General features: G+C 43.9%; 1 long non-coding RNA gene across 1 annotated transcript; it reads left to right on the forward strand.

The window, feature by feature from the left end:
* The first annotated feature begins 8,452 nt into the window (after window positions 1–8,452).
* LOC124704175 lies at window positions 8,453–10,412 on the forward strand. The gene is made up of 3 exons (XR_007003489.1): window positions 8,453–8,564; window positions 8,652–8,749; window positions 10,246–10,412. It is a non-coding gene; the product is annotated as an uncharacterized LOC124704175 (long non-coding RNA).
* The last annotated feature ends 2,277 nt before the right edge of the window (window positions 10,413–12,689 follow it).

A 12,689-nucleotide genomic window follows, 5' to 3' on the forward strand; every position in this document is an offset into this window, starting at 1 on the left:
GGGTAAAACTCTATCTCCTAACCGACTCATAATCTAATATGTTACAGATACACGGGCAATTAGCCCAAACTTGGTACACAAGGCCGATTCACGTATTTCTTCCATGTACATATCTTCAAGTCCATCTTGATCGCGGCCCACCTCTGACTCGGTCAAATTCTGGTGATAACAAAATTTCAAATTATTGTATATTCAATTTCAAACTCCAAATATATATGTATCTTTGCAAAAAAAAAAACGCACAAATAATCGTGCATGGCCATGTCCAAAAAGGGAGCTCCGTTCAAGCCACCTACACTTGTCCGCGGCCACCTAAAGAAGACATACTTTGGGTCAATCAGAACGAAATTGCTCTTAGGCACTAACTACATTTAACATACTAGAGTAAAGTCTGTAGTAAACCTTAAACTTGTAGAGGGTGTGCAAATCAAACCCTAAACTCAAAATCCCGGAAATCAGCACCATGAACTCTTGTTCCAGGTCATTATTTGAGAGACCCTTGTTTCCATTGGGATTTGTTGACGTGGCAAGGAAAACGCTGGTACGGAGTATTACTGACTTGACAAATCTAAGAGGAACTCTCCGCCCTTTCTCTCCATCGGCCGAGCATTTTAGCGAACACAACACATGCATCCACGATGGCGAGGGATGGCGGTTGGTGGTCACTGGGAGGCGTTGCACTAGCTCACTGTCTAAACTATTGTGCATGCCCTAAGTGAGCAGATTGCACATAACGACTCGCATGAAGAACAAGTAAAAAAAAGGACTCGCCTAAAGCAAGCCAGCGATATGAGACTAAGGAGAGATCCTGTTGTTTGGAAACAACCAAAATGCCACTTTAGGCCAGGAAAGAGAAGTTCAGGGTGTTGATTCCCGGGATTTATAGTTCAGTGTTTGATCTCAACACCCTCTACGAGTTCGAGGTTTATTTCAGACTTTACTCTTTAACATACGGAGTATGACTGGACGTTAGGTTAGTCTAGTGCTTCTAGGGCGAGGATGAGCTTTATTTTAGGGATTTAGGAAAGAAACGCTACGGTAGCGCAACCGTTGGATTGTTATGATGATGTGGCAAGGAAAGAGTCAACGAGGCAAGCCTTGATCGCCACCGGTTTCCTTCACTTCCTCATATTCGTTCATTGAAACAAACATAGTTGACCATTTTTTTTTGTAAAACTTCGGTATAAAATAAAAAATTTATAATATGATAATTTTTGCACAGGGCCTGCCCTTAAGACACCATGCTCACACTAAATGGCGGCGTGGGGTAGGGCTACATGACTTATGGCCATTTCGGCGTCATGCATGCAAGACTATGATGCCCTAACCCATGGTGACATATGTTCATGAAAAAGAAAGGTCAGATTGAAAATTCTCTCAGATCTAGTTTTTTTTGTACTGAAGTTTCAAAAAAGGATCAAATATGTCCATTTTCACTAACTGCTCGTTTGTCTGTCTCTCCTCTTTCTCTCCATGGCCTTGCGGTCTATTCTTTTTTTTCCTTCGACTTCGATGGCCCATGGAGCGACACAGGGGCACCTACGCAATCCCCGCCCGTCGTCTCCATCTCCTCTTACAACTTTTTTGCTCTGAGTTGCAAAGAGTGGACGCCGAACCACCATGCACCTATGCCGTCATCTCTGCCACCCGCCATCTTCATCTGCGAGAGTGGACGGCGGAGATTCTTTATTCTCTTTTATTTGCTTTGTCTTCCTCCGTGCGGGATGGGAAACAAAGTGTGATTTTTAATGGGGAAAAAACTAAACCAATGGATATATGCTGATTGATCGCGATCCTAGTGGACGCATATTTTTAGTCAAACAATCAAATCATATTAAGTTTAACTGAAGTTTTACACAAAAATAACACAATGTACGATAGCGAATAATTAAATATACGTACTATAAAATACATCTTATGGTTGATCTATTTATATAGATTTGGTATTGGAGATGTCAATATTTTTTATCTCCATACTTAATCAAACTTAAGCAATGGTGAATTTTAACTGAATTTATATGATATGCTTGTATTATGGAATGGAGTTAGCAGTGCGGAAGTACCAGTCAACTAGATTTTTTTTTGGGGTGTACCAGTCAACTAGATTTGGAAGTAGGATAGTGCCACCTTTGTTGGTGGGCTTTGGATATGTAAAGTCTCGAAGTTCTTTCCTTGTTGGGCTTATCTTGGTTACGACCCGAGAGTTGCGGCCTCATGTCTTTTCTGCACCTCGAAGAGTTGAGCTCCGTTGCTTTCTGGCGCGCGTGAGAGATGGGAGAGACGGAGCGATAGCCGATAGAGAGAAGGAGTGAGCGAAGGGGAAGAAACCGAGGGAAGCGGCCTGAGCGGAGACGCTCATGGGTGAAGCTGAGGCGATTGGAGAGCTCATCTTTGAGCCCCGCGCGCGCGCGCGCGGCTTCATGTCTCTTGTTGATTTACCCCCGTCGGTAAGCTCCTTTCTGTTTGCCTTGCCATAATCACAAACTGTTTGTGAAAATGCCGACAGGGAACGCGGTTACTTGCCTGATGATTTGCTGCAGATTCTAAGCAACCTGAGTCCAAACAGCCATAGCAGGTGAAGTTTGACAAGTGTAAATTGGAGTTGGTTTAATCTCGATCGCAATTCTACCACCAGCAATTCGTTTATTACTTTTCTATGTCCCTCCCTTGTTGAGTCTCCGGCCGGGAAAAGGAACAGAGGAGGAAGATGAATTCTGGGCATATCATCTCGTACGGGTTTTTTCTCTCTGAAATAAGAAGCGCGCGGACCTCCGCTTCCGTTCCAAGCACGAAATCCCGGCTCTATAAATTGGCGGGCGGTTCGTTACGGCTGGGCATTCCCGTCGTAGAACTGAAATCCGAGCTCCTCGTCTCCTACATTCGCAAGGCAAGCCCTAGCCCTGCCACGCTCCCTAATCGATCCCGCTGAGAAAGCTCGGAGCGCATGGCTCCACCCCCACGCGATCCCACCGACGCTGCGGCGGCCGCCGGAGTGATCCCGCCCCGTTCGGAGGCGGAGGAGGAGGCGGATGCCGTCGACGAGACGGAGCGGGAGCCGGTAAGGAGGGAGTGGGATCGTGAGTTGGCTGTGCCGTTCGATTGGCAACAAGAGGGTTCGGAAGACGAGGACGACGAGGAGGTCGACGACGAGGAGGAGGCCGACGAGGAGGTCGACGACGAGGAGGACATCCCCGGCGACGTCATGGAGATGGAAACCGATACGCGCGAGCTCTTCACCGAGAGCTTTGAGTTCTCCAAGTACTTCGATAAGGGCAAGGGGAAGGAGGACGAGGTTATCGAGAGCATGGCCAACGCCCAGAGTCTCTTCTGCCGCCGCTGGTCTTTCCCGGATGGCCTAGAGGTTACCGTGAGGAGGATCGATTGCCTGCGGATGGCCGAGGATATCCTGGACCTGATGCTGAAGCTCGAGGTCGAGGGCGGGAACTGGACGATAACCAACATTGATCGGCTCAAGCAGGCTACGCGGCTCGACGGGCGGCTGCGACAGCTTGAGGGAGGACTGCGACGTCTCTGGGCGAGCTTGAAGAAGCAACAGCCCTTTGAGGACGCCAATGCTCTGCGGGACCTGGCGACTGAGATCGACGGCTTGTGCACCCTTCAGCCAGCATCCACAAACGCTGCGGTCATGCTCATCACTACATCCGTCTCCTCTCTGCTCCTAGGTTCGGCAACTGCATCCCCGCCCTACGAAGAGCTCATGGTTGCCTGTGAAAACCTCTGGGGCTCAGTCAGCGTTGCTCGTGAAGAGGAAATCGTATATCCCACCCCATAGGAATCGAGCGCTTACTCATAGAGTCATACCAGTAACACTAAACATGTGGTGTCTGGCCTTCCGTAGGCTAATGTCTTGCGAGGTTCTTCAAGTTCTGAGGCTCACAAATCGTCTTGTGCCAAATATTTTGTGCATTTGGTATGGAAATCGAGTGGATTTGATCTGCACGCATTCTAGGTATGCCGTGTAATGTTCACAGACATCAGTCATGTATTTGTCCTTTTAACATTTGTATCATATGGAGATTAGTAGAATTTCTCAAAGCAACAACTGTTCTATGTCCAGGATTCAGATATCATGGAAGATACAGGAATGTGGTTGAATTACAGTTTAATGCATCAACTGATTGTTTGCTTCCTGCTCTAAACTGTGGGTTGCTTACGGGGGAATTCTGCATGCTGTTGTCGGAATCATGTTGAGCATCAAATGATAAAAGATCATGTAATGATTGTGATGTGAAGTACCTGATTATTGGGCATGTAGCAAATGTAGGGAATATCATTTTGCTGCGTCTGTTCCTGGGTTCCTTTGTTCTGCAATGGACATATTGGTTAACTATCTACTGACATATGGTTATTTTTTTGTCTATATAACCATGGTCTCCATCTCACATTGTTAGAATGTAAGTTATGTGAAGTACCTGATTATTGGGCATGCAGCAAATGTAGGGAATATCATTTTGCTGCGTCTGTTCCTGGGTTCCTTTGTTCTGCAATGGACATATTGGTTAACTATGTACTGACATATTTTTTTTTTTGTCTATATAACCATGGTCTCCATCTCACATTGTTAGAATATAAGTTCCTATCTTGTTTGGAAAATTGAATCTGAATTATTTGTTTCTGATTTTTTCCTCGGACCTTAAGCCTGCACTTTATTTGTATTCGACTGAGTTGTGGACAAAATATGCACTTGTTGCCCTCTGAAACCTTATCTCTGAACTTTTTTCTGACACTGAATCTGTAGTTGCACACTGCTTATTACTCTTACCATTTTCATCAAGCATACTAAATTCATCCTGACAAATTCTATTGTAAGGATACTCATGCATTGCAAGTGCCATTTGACATACCAGCCCTCACTGCTTGGTCTGTGATTTAACCAGATATCTGTGAGTGTTATTGTCTAAATGCAGCACCTTTTTAATGTGCTTTAATTGGAATTTCCATGTGAACCATTCAGTCTGTAATGATCAAAGAGCAGAGTGCACATGTGTGCCTGAGTAGCCAGAATGCGCTCTCAAGGATATTCTCACTTGCAGTTGTTTTATTATGGATGTGTTCTTGTTGAGGAAATCTAGCAGTAGAAGGTATTGCTTCGAAATTGAAGTAATTATCAGATCCGTGTCTCAGCATTTCCCCCTTGTTAGTTGCTAGGTGTAATTATTCAATTCTGCATATGTACACCACCTATCGTATGGCGTCCTTTGTTCTTGACAGTAATGCATTACATGCCTGTAGCATGAAAACAGAAGTTGCTTCTCTACTTTGATGTTATAAGGAGCAAATAGGGATCGGTTGGGGTGGTAGTTGGTAACCAAATCATGTACTCCCTCCGGTTCATATTAATTGACTCTAATATGGATGTATCTAGACCAATGAAAAAAATAGCGCGCTAACATAAATAGCGTGGGCTTCAGAAAAACGCTATAGACGCTATAGCGTGCTAATAGCATGCTATTTTTCAAAATAGCGCTTAACAAAAAAATATGAAAATTTAGGATTTCAGCATATATATAATAATAGATATAGCACTCTGCAGCTATAAAATCTCGGATATGATATTTTGCAGCCAAACATCAACCAGAGATAGTTCACATAGTCCATAACTTGATATGACATAGTCTCAAAATCACAAACCATAGTTCATATTCACATTGTCCCGAACTAGAAGGACTGAAGGAGGGGAAAGGAGGCACGGGGTGAAGGCGTGAAGGTGAAGCTAGGCGTGGCCGCTTACCACCGATTGACAGAGGAGAAGGGGGCGGAGCTGCGCCGTCACGTCGTCGCTTGCCGGGCAGAGCAGGTGACAAGGAGTTGGGGAGTGCGCGATCTGAGTTTCTTAGTCTAGGGTTGCATGGATTGGGAATTTAGGATACGCAAGTGGGTCAAAATATGGAATGAGCTACTAAAAAACTACTCTGCAAAATAGCGTGCTATGCGGAATAGCGAATAGCGCCAAATAGCGTGAAATAGCGCGTCTTTAGCGCGTGTAGCGTCATAGCGTGCCTAGAATGCATAGCGTAGCGTCCAACTAGCAAATACGCTATAGCGCCGCTATTAGCGTGAAATAGCACGCTATTTTTTTCATTGATCTAGACACATTTTAGTTCTAGATACATCCATATTGAAGTCAATTAATATGGATCGGAGGGAGTAGTTTTAAGCTCAAGTTACTCATATTCTCTACTGATGTCCTTGAAATGCAAATATTGTGATGATTTTGTAATATTTGTTATGAGCACAAGATAAACACTTATAGAACAAAGTTACAGAGATATGGATCCTACTATGTGAGTTATACTCATTTTTTAAAATGAGGCAAAACCTTTGCCTTTTATATCGTACGCCCTGAGATATATGATATTAACAGGTCAGAAGAAAATTAGTAGCCAAAATCTGCTTTGTCCTTGTCTTTTCATTTATTTGTGTTTTAGTTGCATCACAAATTATAGTCTTCTGCTAAGTCCTAAAGGAAAGGGTAAAAAAATTATGCAGGCTCATGTACATTTCCGTTTTCAGTGTGCAGATTAACTATGGTGAATAGGAAATTCTGATATCTTGTGTTTGAGTGGAGAAAAGCATGTACCTGAGTGATTAGTAAATACTACTCATCATGCCAAGTTATAGGTGATATCACCTGGGAGTTCGAAGACTTAGCCTCCTTTTTCCCTTTGTGCTTTTGTTATCCTGTTATGAACCGTTTATGCTTCCACAACCAAGCTCTCCTTGCATACTCTGCATATCGCACCCTGCTAGATACTTTTGCTCCCATTACAGAAGACAACAAAAAGGGGCGGTTCAGCGGCGCACCGTAGGTACGCCTGAGCATCTAGTAATGTATGTGAATCTCCGGCTTATGTGCTATTCACATGGATTCGTTTTTAGCCCACGAAGGAAACAGATTTTTACATCAGGAGGATGTTAGTCTAGCCCACATGTGGAAAAACAAGAGCAAAATAAAGGATATAGAGGAAGTGACAGGTTACCAAGGAAGGCTACATCTACATGTTCTAACTGCAAGCTTCAAGACCATAAGTATACAAGCTGTTTCACTACCTTTGAAACCTACGAGAAGGAGTAGACACAAGGTACAAGACTATTCAATTTTAATTCACACTTGCACGAAGTACTAATCCAATTACACTTTCTTTTCGAAGGGCCTTCGGCCGAACTTCACTAATCCAATTTCACTTTCTGTCTGAGGTTTGGAGTGATCAAAGCATGCACGAAGAATGTGGTACTGCAGAAGGGCTGGGAAAGCTGCACAAACACCACCACCAAGACAAGCTGCCCCAAAATCGGTTAGGTTAGTTGTAGCATCTTTTTAGCGAATTTTCAAAAAAAAAGTCGGTTAGGTTAGTTTAGTTAGAACTAGCCTACGCTTTAGCGGGCTTATGTGGGACGTCCGGTTGCAACACCGTCTCCAAGAAAGGCTGCATTTGCACCCCCAAGACAAATTGAGAAAAATATTCGTCAGTAATAAACAGAGGCAGAAGGGGAGGCACTCCAGTGGGGGAAGCAGAATGGTTGAATTTTTTTTTTTTTGAAAGAAGAGAATGGTTGAATTATTTCACTGCTAGTGAAAACAAGTATTTAGGCGTGGATGTTCTGTTCTTATTCAAGCAATTTGTACTTGGTGAGCATTTGTTGTTAGGCTCCTGGAAAAGATGAAAGTCGTTAGCAGTTTCGGTAGTTTCTTGGTTGGTGTTGCTGGAACTCTGGAAGAGATGAATCAGTTTGGTTAGCAGTTCCGGTAGTTTGGTGTTGCTGGAACTCTGGAAGAGATGAATCAGTTTGGTTAGCAGTTCCGGTAGTTTGGTGTTGCTGGAACTCTGGAAGAGATGAATCAGTTTGGTTAGCAGTTCCGGTAAACTCTGGGTTGCAGGTAGATGCAACGGTTCATGTTTCAACATTACTCTACCTGCTATTTAAACTGTAAAATCGCTGACGTTGCTCCCAATTGATGATATAGGCTTGCAGAGCAAAAGTCATCACGTTGCTGCCATTTTTTTATGCTCACAGTCACAGTGCGTTCAGGTTCAGCTGCACTTAACAGTTAACACATAACAGCTCATAGTATTACATGCTAAGTTTCTGAAACAGGACCTGCGCCAGGGCAAACGCTAAGGCTAAGGTCACTATGGCACTTGCAGCCACATCAACAAGCCAGGTGCTCTTCTGTTGCCACTGACTCAGTGATGCGCAACCGATTTATCACTCTCTGCAGGATCATCTTCTATCTCCTGTCTGCTCCTTCTGCTCGGTAGTGTGCACCACAGATTCGGAAATTCAATCTAAATTGAAAGGCGGTTTTGAGTCTCGAGCACATATGCTCCTGTTATCATGTCCGTGTGTGTTCCCTCATGATCTGTGCCCCTTTTGGTTTTCCGGTGCGACATGGAGTACAGAATTCCGCCGCATGTGAACGGAGCTCCTCCTTTCTCGACTCCTCTTCCCCGCAGTCCTCTATACGCACGAATCGTCCCTACCGTACTTTTGTTACCGTCTCCGGTGAACCGCCATCGACCTCATCTCACCCACCCTCACAGGTACTCCTCCGCTTCTCCTCCTTTACCTTCTCTCTCAACTGCTTTTCCCCTTTCTTAATTCTAACCCTAGCCTCACCGGATCTGCAGTTTTAGCAGCACAAGGTCACCGGATAAAGAACCTCGGGAATAGTTGACCACGAGTTTGACCTCCCACCTTGTCCCCTTCGTCCGCTTCAGCCGCAATGGTATGCTCCTCTAGGCTCATCTCTCTCTGTGATGTTCTTGGTTGATTCTTGTTTATGTGGTATACCGAGAGATTGATGTAATTAAGTGTGTAGAATCATCATCCCCCTTTTCATGTCTGTAGCATGAAGTGGACCATTTGTACAGGGTCCTTTGGACAGGCATATCTCTTTAATCATTTGCAGTGAACACAGATAATTTGCGGAAATTGTTCATTGTTGGTCCTGAGTCCTGTGCTGTAGTAGACTTTCAGCTTGGCTGACACTGAAGGATGCAAGAAATGCATGTTACTGTATCCTACATGATGGTACGGTAGAAGTGTTCTGTAACTTGTCCAGTTACTTAAGGTAGCATTAGCTTTGGCTGGAGTTCTGTATGATGGCGTAAATTAGCTGTGTAGGATCATCATCCCTTTTTTCATCTCTTTAGATGGTATGCTGAAAGGTTTATAGCACTCCATGCCAGAGTTGAAGCAGTGAGATGTTGTATTGAGAAATGGCGTGGAGATACTTTAGGTCCTAATTTTCTCTACTATATCTATTGGACCTGAACCTATGAAAGCAGCAGCAGCAGCAGAAAATTTTGCGTTGAGACAAAACTAACTGGACTGCGTTTAGAATGCTGAGTACTTGGTTTTTTTTCCCATTGCCACGGCTACCATTGATCGTGTCATTTAATAATGTCTTTGAACACCGTTGCAAGATAGAATCTGATCTGGCCCAGCTTGGATGATGTGTTTGTTCTTGCTTTTATTCATCACCATTACTGTAGTACTGTCAAGTAGCTGCTCAGAACTATGATTGGAATCCGTGTTTGTTTGTTCGTGTGGTTCCTTTTGCTTGCATTAGTATATTTGTTGCTATTTACGTCCGTGAAGTTTTATTTATTTTTTCTACTCTGAATAACTAATGCTTATCTGTCCAATTGATGCACCGTGTGCTTCTCATCTTGTTTGATGCTCTTAAATCATTATTCTGTATGCATGCATGTAGGTTAGCTAGCTCGCTGTGTGCCTGTGCATGTTAGGCCTGGTCATATGACTGAACTAGAGATATTGTTTGTTTTGGATAAGGGAGAAAGTGAGAAAGGATGTAACCATGATGTGCTCTACTTTGCTTGGCCTGTGTTGGTTTCATGGTTCAGAATATATCTTTCTTTTTCCAAATCCATGGTGCAATTTAACTACCTCAGATGTTTTTAAATCTCTGAACCCATGATGCAACGATTGACTGTTTCATATAGTTTCCTGTTTATCATGAAACTGGTTTTCATGGTGGTAGTGCTCTCCATTTGTTCTGTTGACCTGAAGTCTGAAGTCTGAAATATATGTATAGTTATGCGGTCTCATTCTAGAGTAGTTGTGACTGACCTGACCCCATGGTGCCGATTAACTATGTTTCTTTCCATATTTTAGGCTTGTTTGTCAGTACAAAATCTCTATTGTTTCTATTGGTGTATTTTTGCTCTCAACTAGTTCTCTCTGCTGTACTTATTGCAGATGGCTGATCCACCACTAGAGTTATTATATCATGAGAGAAGGAAGAAAAGGAAGAGGGCAGCAGCTGGGTTCTTCATTATAGTAGTTGCCATAGCACAACATATGTACCTGAGCATGGCATTTGTAGTTGTGGATGATAATCTATGTTTTAGTATGTGAATTAGTGTTCTGAGATAAAAAAAAAGTAGTGAAAAAATGTGTTGCAATGCAATTCATCTTTTGCTCACATGTATCGTTTCTTTGAAAAGATCATGTGTTTTATTATGTAGCAATTCCATATGAAATTCAGTTCATTTACAATTACAAATCTGTGTGGGAGCCAAACAGGTAATGTGGTATTGGAATCTCAATTCAAATGAAATGAATTCCCGCTGAAAGTTTGAATTCATTTCATTTGTGCAAAAGGAAATGAATACCTGGAAACCAAACTGACCTCTAATGGATCTGAATGTTCCAAAATAGTTTAATTTCGCAGTTCGTCTCCTAGCTTCGTTTAATATGGCTCCAGCTCGTTGTTTCACCCTACAGGTTCGCTTTGTTCGAGACTAGGGATGACAACGAGAGCCCTCAAGCTTGCGCAGGGCGAGTAGGAGGCCGTGGTCGCGGAAATCAACACTTGGGTTACTAAAGGGGTAGTCCGTGCTAGGTATGATGCTGGTGATCTATCCTGCGGACAGCTCGCCGCTGATTCCGAGGGTTCTCCGCTGAAACTCTTCAGGGTAGGTACGGGCAGTGGTATGGTGATTATTCAGTTTCATGCTGACACGCCCGATTTTCTTTTGCCAGGAACCACGTATTTCATTAATCAAAAATAAGTTACATGAAGTAACACCCGTAAAAACTAAAAGACAAACCGGGATAAAATGATTATCTAGAATTTGCAGATAAAAGCATAAAAATTTGAGAAATACAAAAAGATCCTTAGGATTTCCTGCAACTACCGTAGCCAGCGGCCGCCCAACTCCAGCGTCGTCGAGACGACGCTGGAAGAGATATCGAGCCTCAAGCATTGCAAGATCCAAATAAGCACCATTACCTACGAGACTTTGTGAGTCGAGGGAAACACTGCAAGCAGCGAGGCACATGTCGTTGTGGCACGTTGACACGTCGATCGAGGGATGTTCCTGTGTTGTCTTGGACCAACATCCGCCGCCTCCCATCTACGAAGTCGGAGAAGAACGACAAATCCACCACCTTTGGACCAACATCTTCGCTCCAGATGAACCACCTTGCACCGGTCGCCAGCGTCGTCGCAGATAACAACGAACATCAGCAACAGATCGAGAAACTGATCTCGCCAGATCTAAAGAACAGCGAGAAGACACGCCCAAATTAAGCAGGCTATGAGTTGCTTCTGCCCCACCTGAGAGGCCACCTTGCCGGGGAAGAATAGGTTCCATGGAGAAAAGACTTGAGGATAAGTCGACTAGAGGATTTTGTTGAGAACCCATCTAGAAAATGAATACAACCCACATCGGGGACTCACTAAAGGACATATCTAAAGACACATAAAGTTAAGACCGTATCGTGAAAAAGACGCTAAGTGGCTAAATTACAATGCGGTTGACACATGCATCGAGGCCGTAGGATCCACACGGTCACAAGGACAGCCAAGCCGCGAGAAACACTACTCTCTCAATCTCCACCCTTCAGCTACCGCTAGGTTAGCCCTAAACAACATAGCAACGGTCCACATGTCCGTCTCCACCGAGATTTTGCTGAGCACTACCAAGGGCGAAGGCGCATCACCTTTGAAGACAACGTCATTCTAGTGGAGCCGCCTAGATCATCCCCCCCACCCAACGTTGGAATGGACACTTTGCGCGTACATCCTATAAAAGGGGAGCTTTCTATCTCCTTCTCAGATCAGATATGATCAAGATGAAGAACACTCTCTCTTCTCCATTGTTCTAGAGCTTCAAACGCGTGATCTTCCTCCCTAGATAATAAAAAACCGTCAAACTTTGAGAATCGAAGGATGAGTGATAGATCTACCTATCTGACTAAGAAATTTCGAAATCCCCCAACCTTTGGAAACCCTAGATCTCCTTTATGGGAATTCTTGTTGTTGAGGGCATCTAGAGTCTAGATCTTGATGTCCTTGGGAGCCTCTGTGCCCATTATGGAATTGTGCTCCAATCTTGTGTGAAGGCTAGCCACCTCGCCTTTGTGGTATGATCACAAGGAACAAAGTGATGCCTTTGTGGTGGTTGGCACCTTGTGGTGCCACACCTCCTCAACGTAGATGTACTTTCTTTGGGAACGAACTATAGTAAACATATCACGTCTCGTCTCCGCTCGCTCCCCGGTTGTACCGCTACCTTTCTCCCTCACTCTTTTACTTGTTGTTTCCATTTTCTTATTTGCATCGCATCATATAGGATCACGTGTACTTTCAAGTTGTCACCTTTACTTTCCCGCTTCCGCATAAAAATTGAAAAAAC

Source organism: Lolium rigidum, chromosome 3 (assembly GCF_022539505.1).
Source record: "Lolium rigidum isolate FL_2022 chromosome 3, APGP_CSIRO_Lrig_0.1, whole genome shotgun sequence".
NCBI classification, from domain to species: Eukaryota; Viridiplantae; Streptophyta; class Magnoliopsida; order Poales; family Poaceae; genus Lolium; species Lolium rigidum.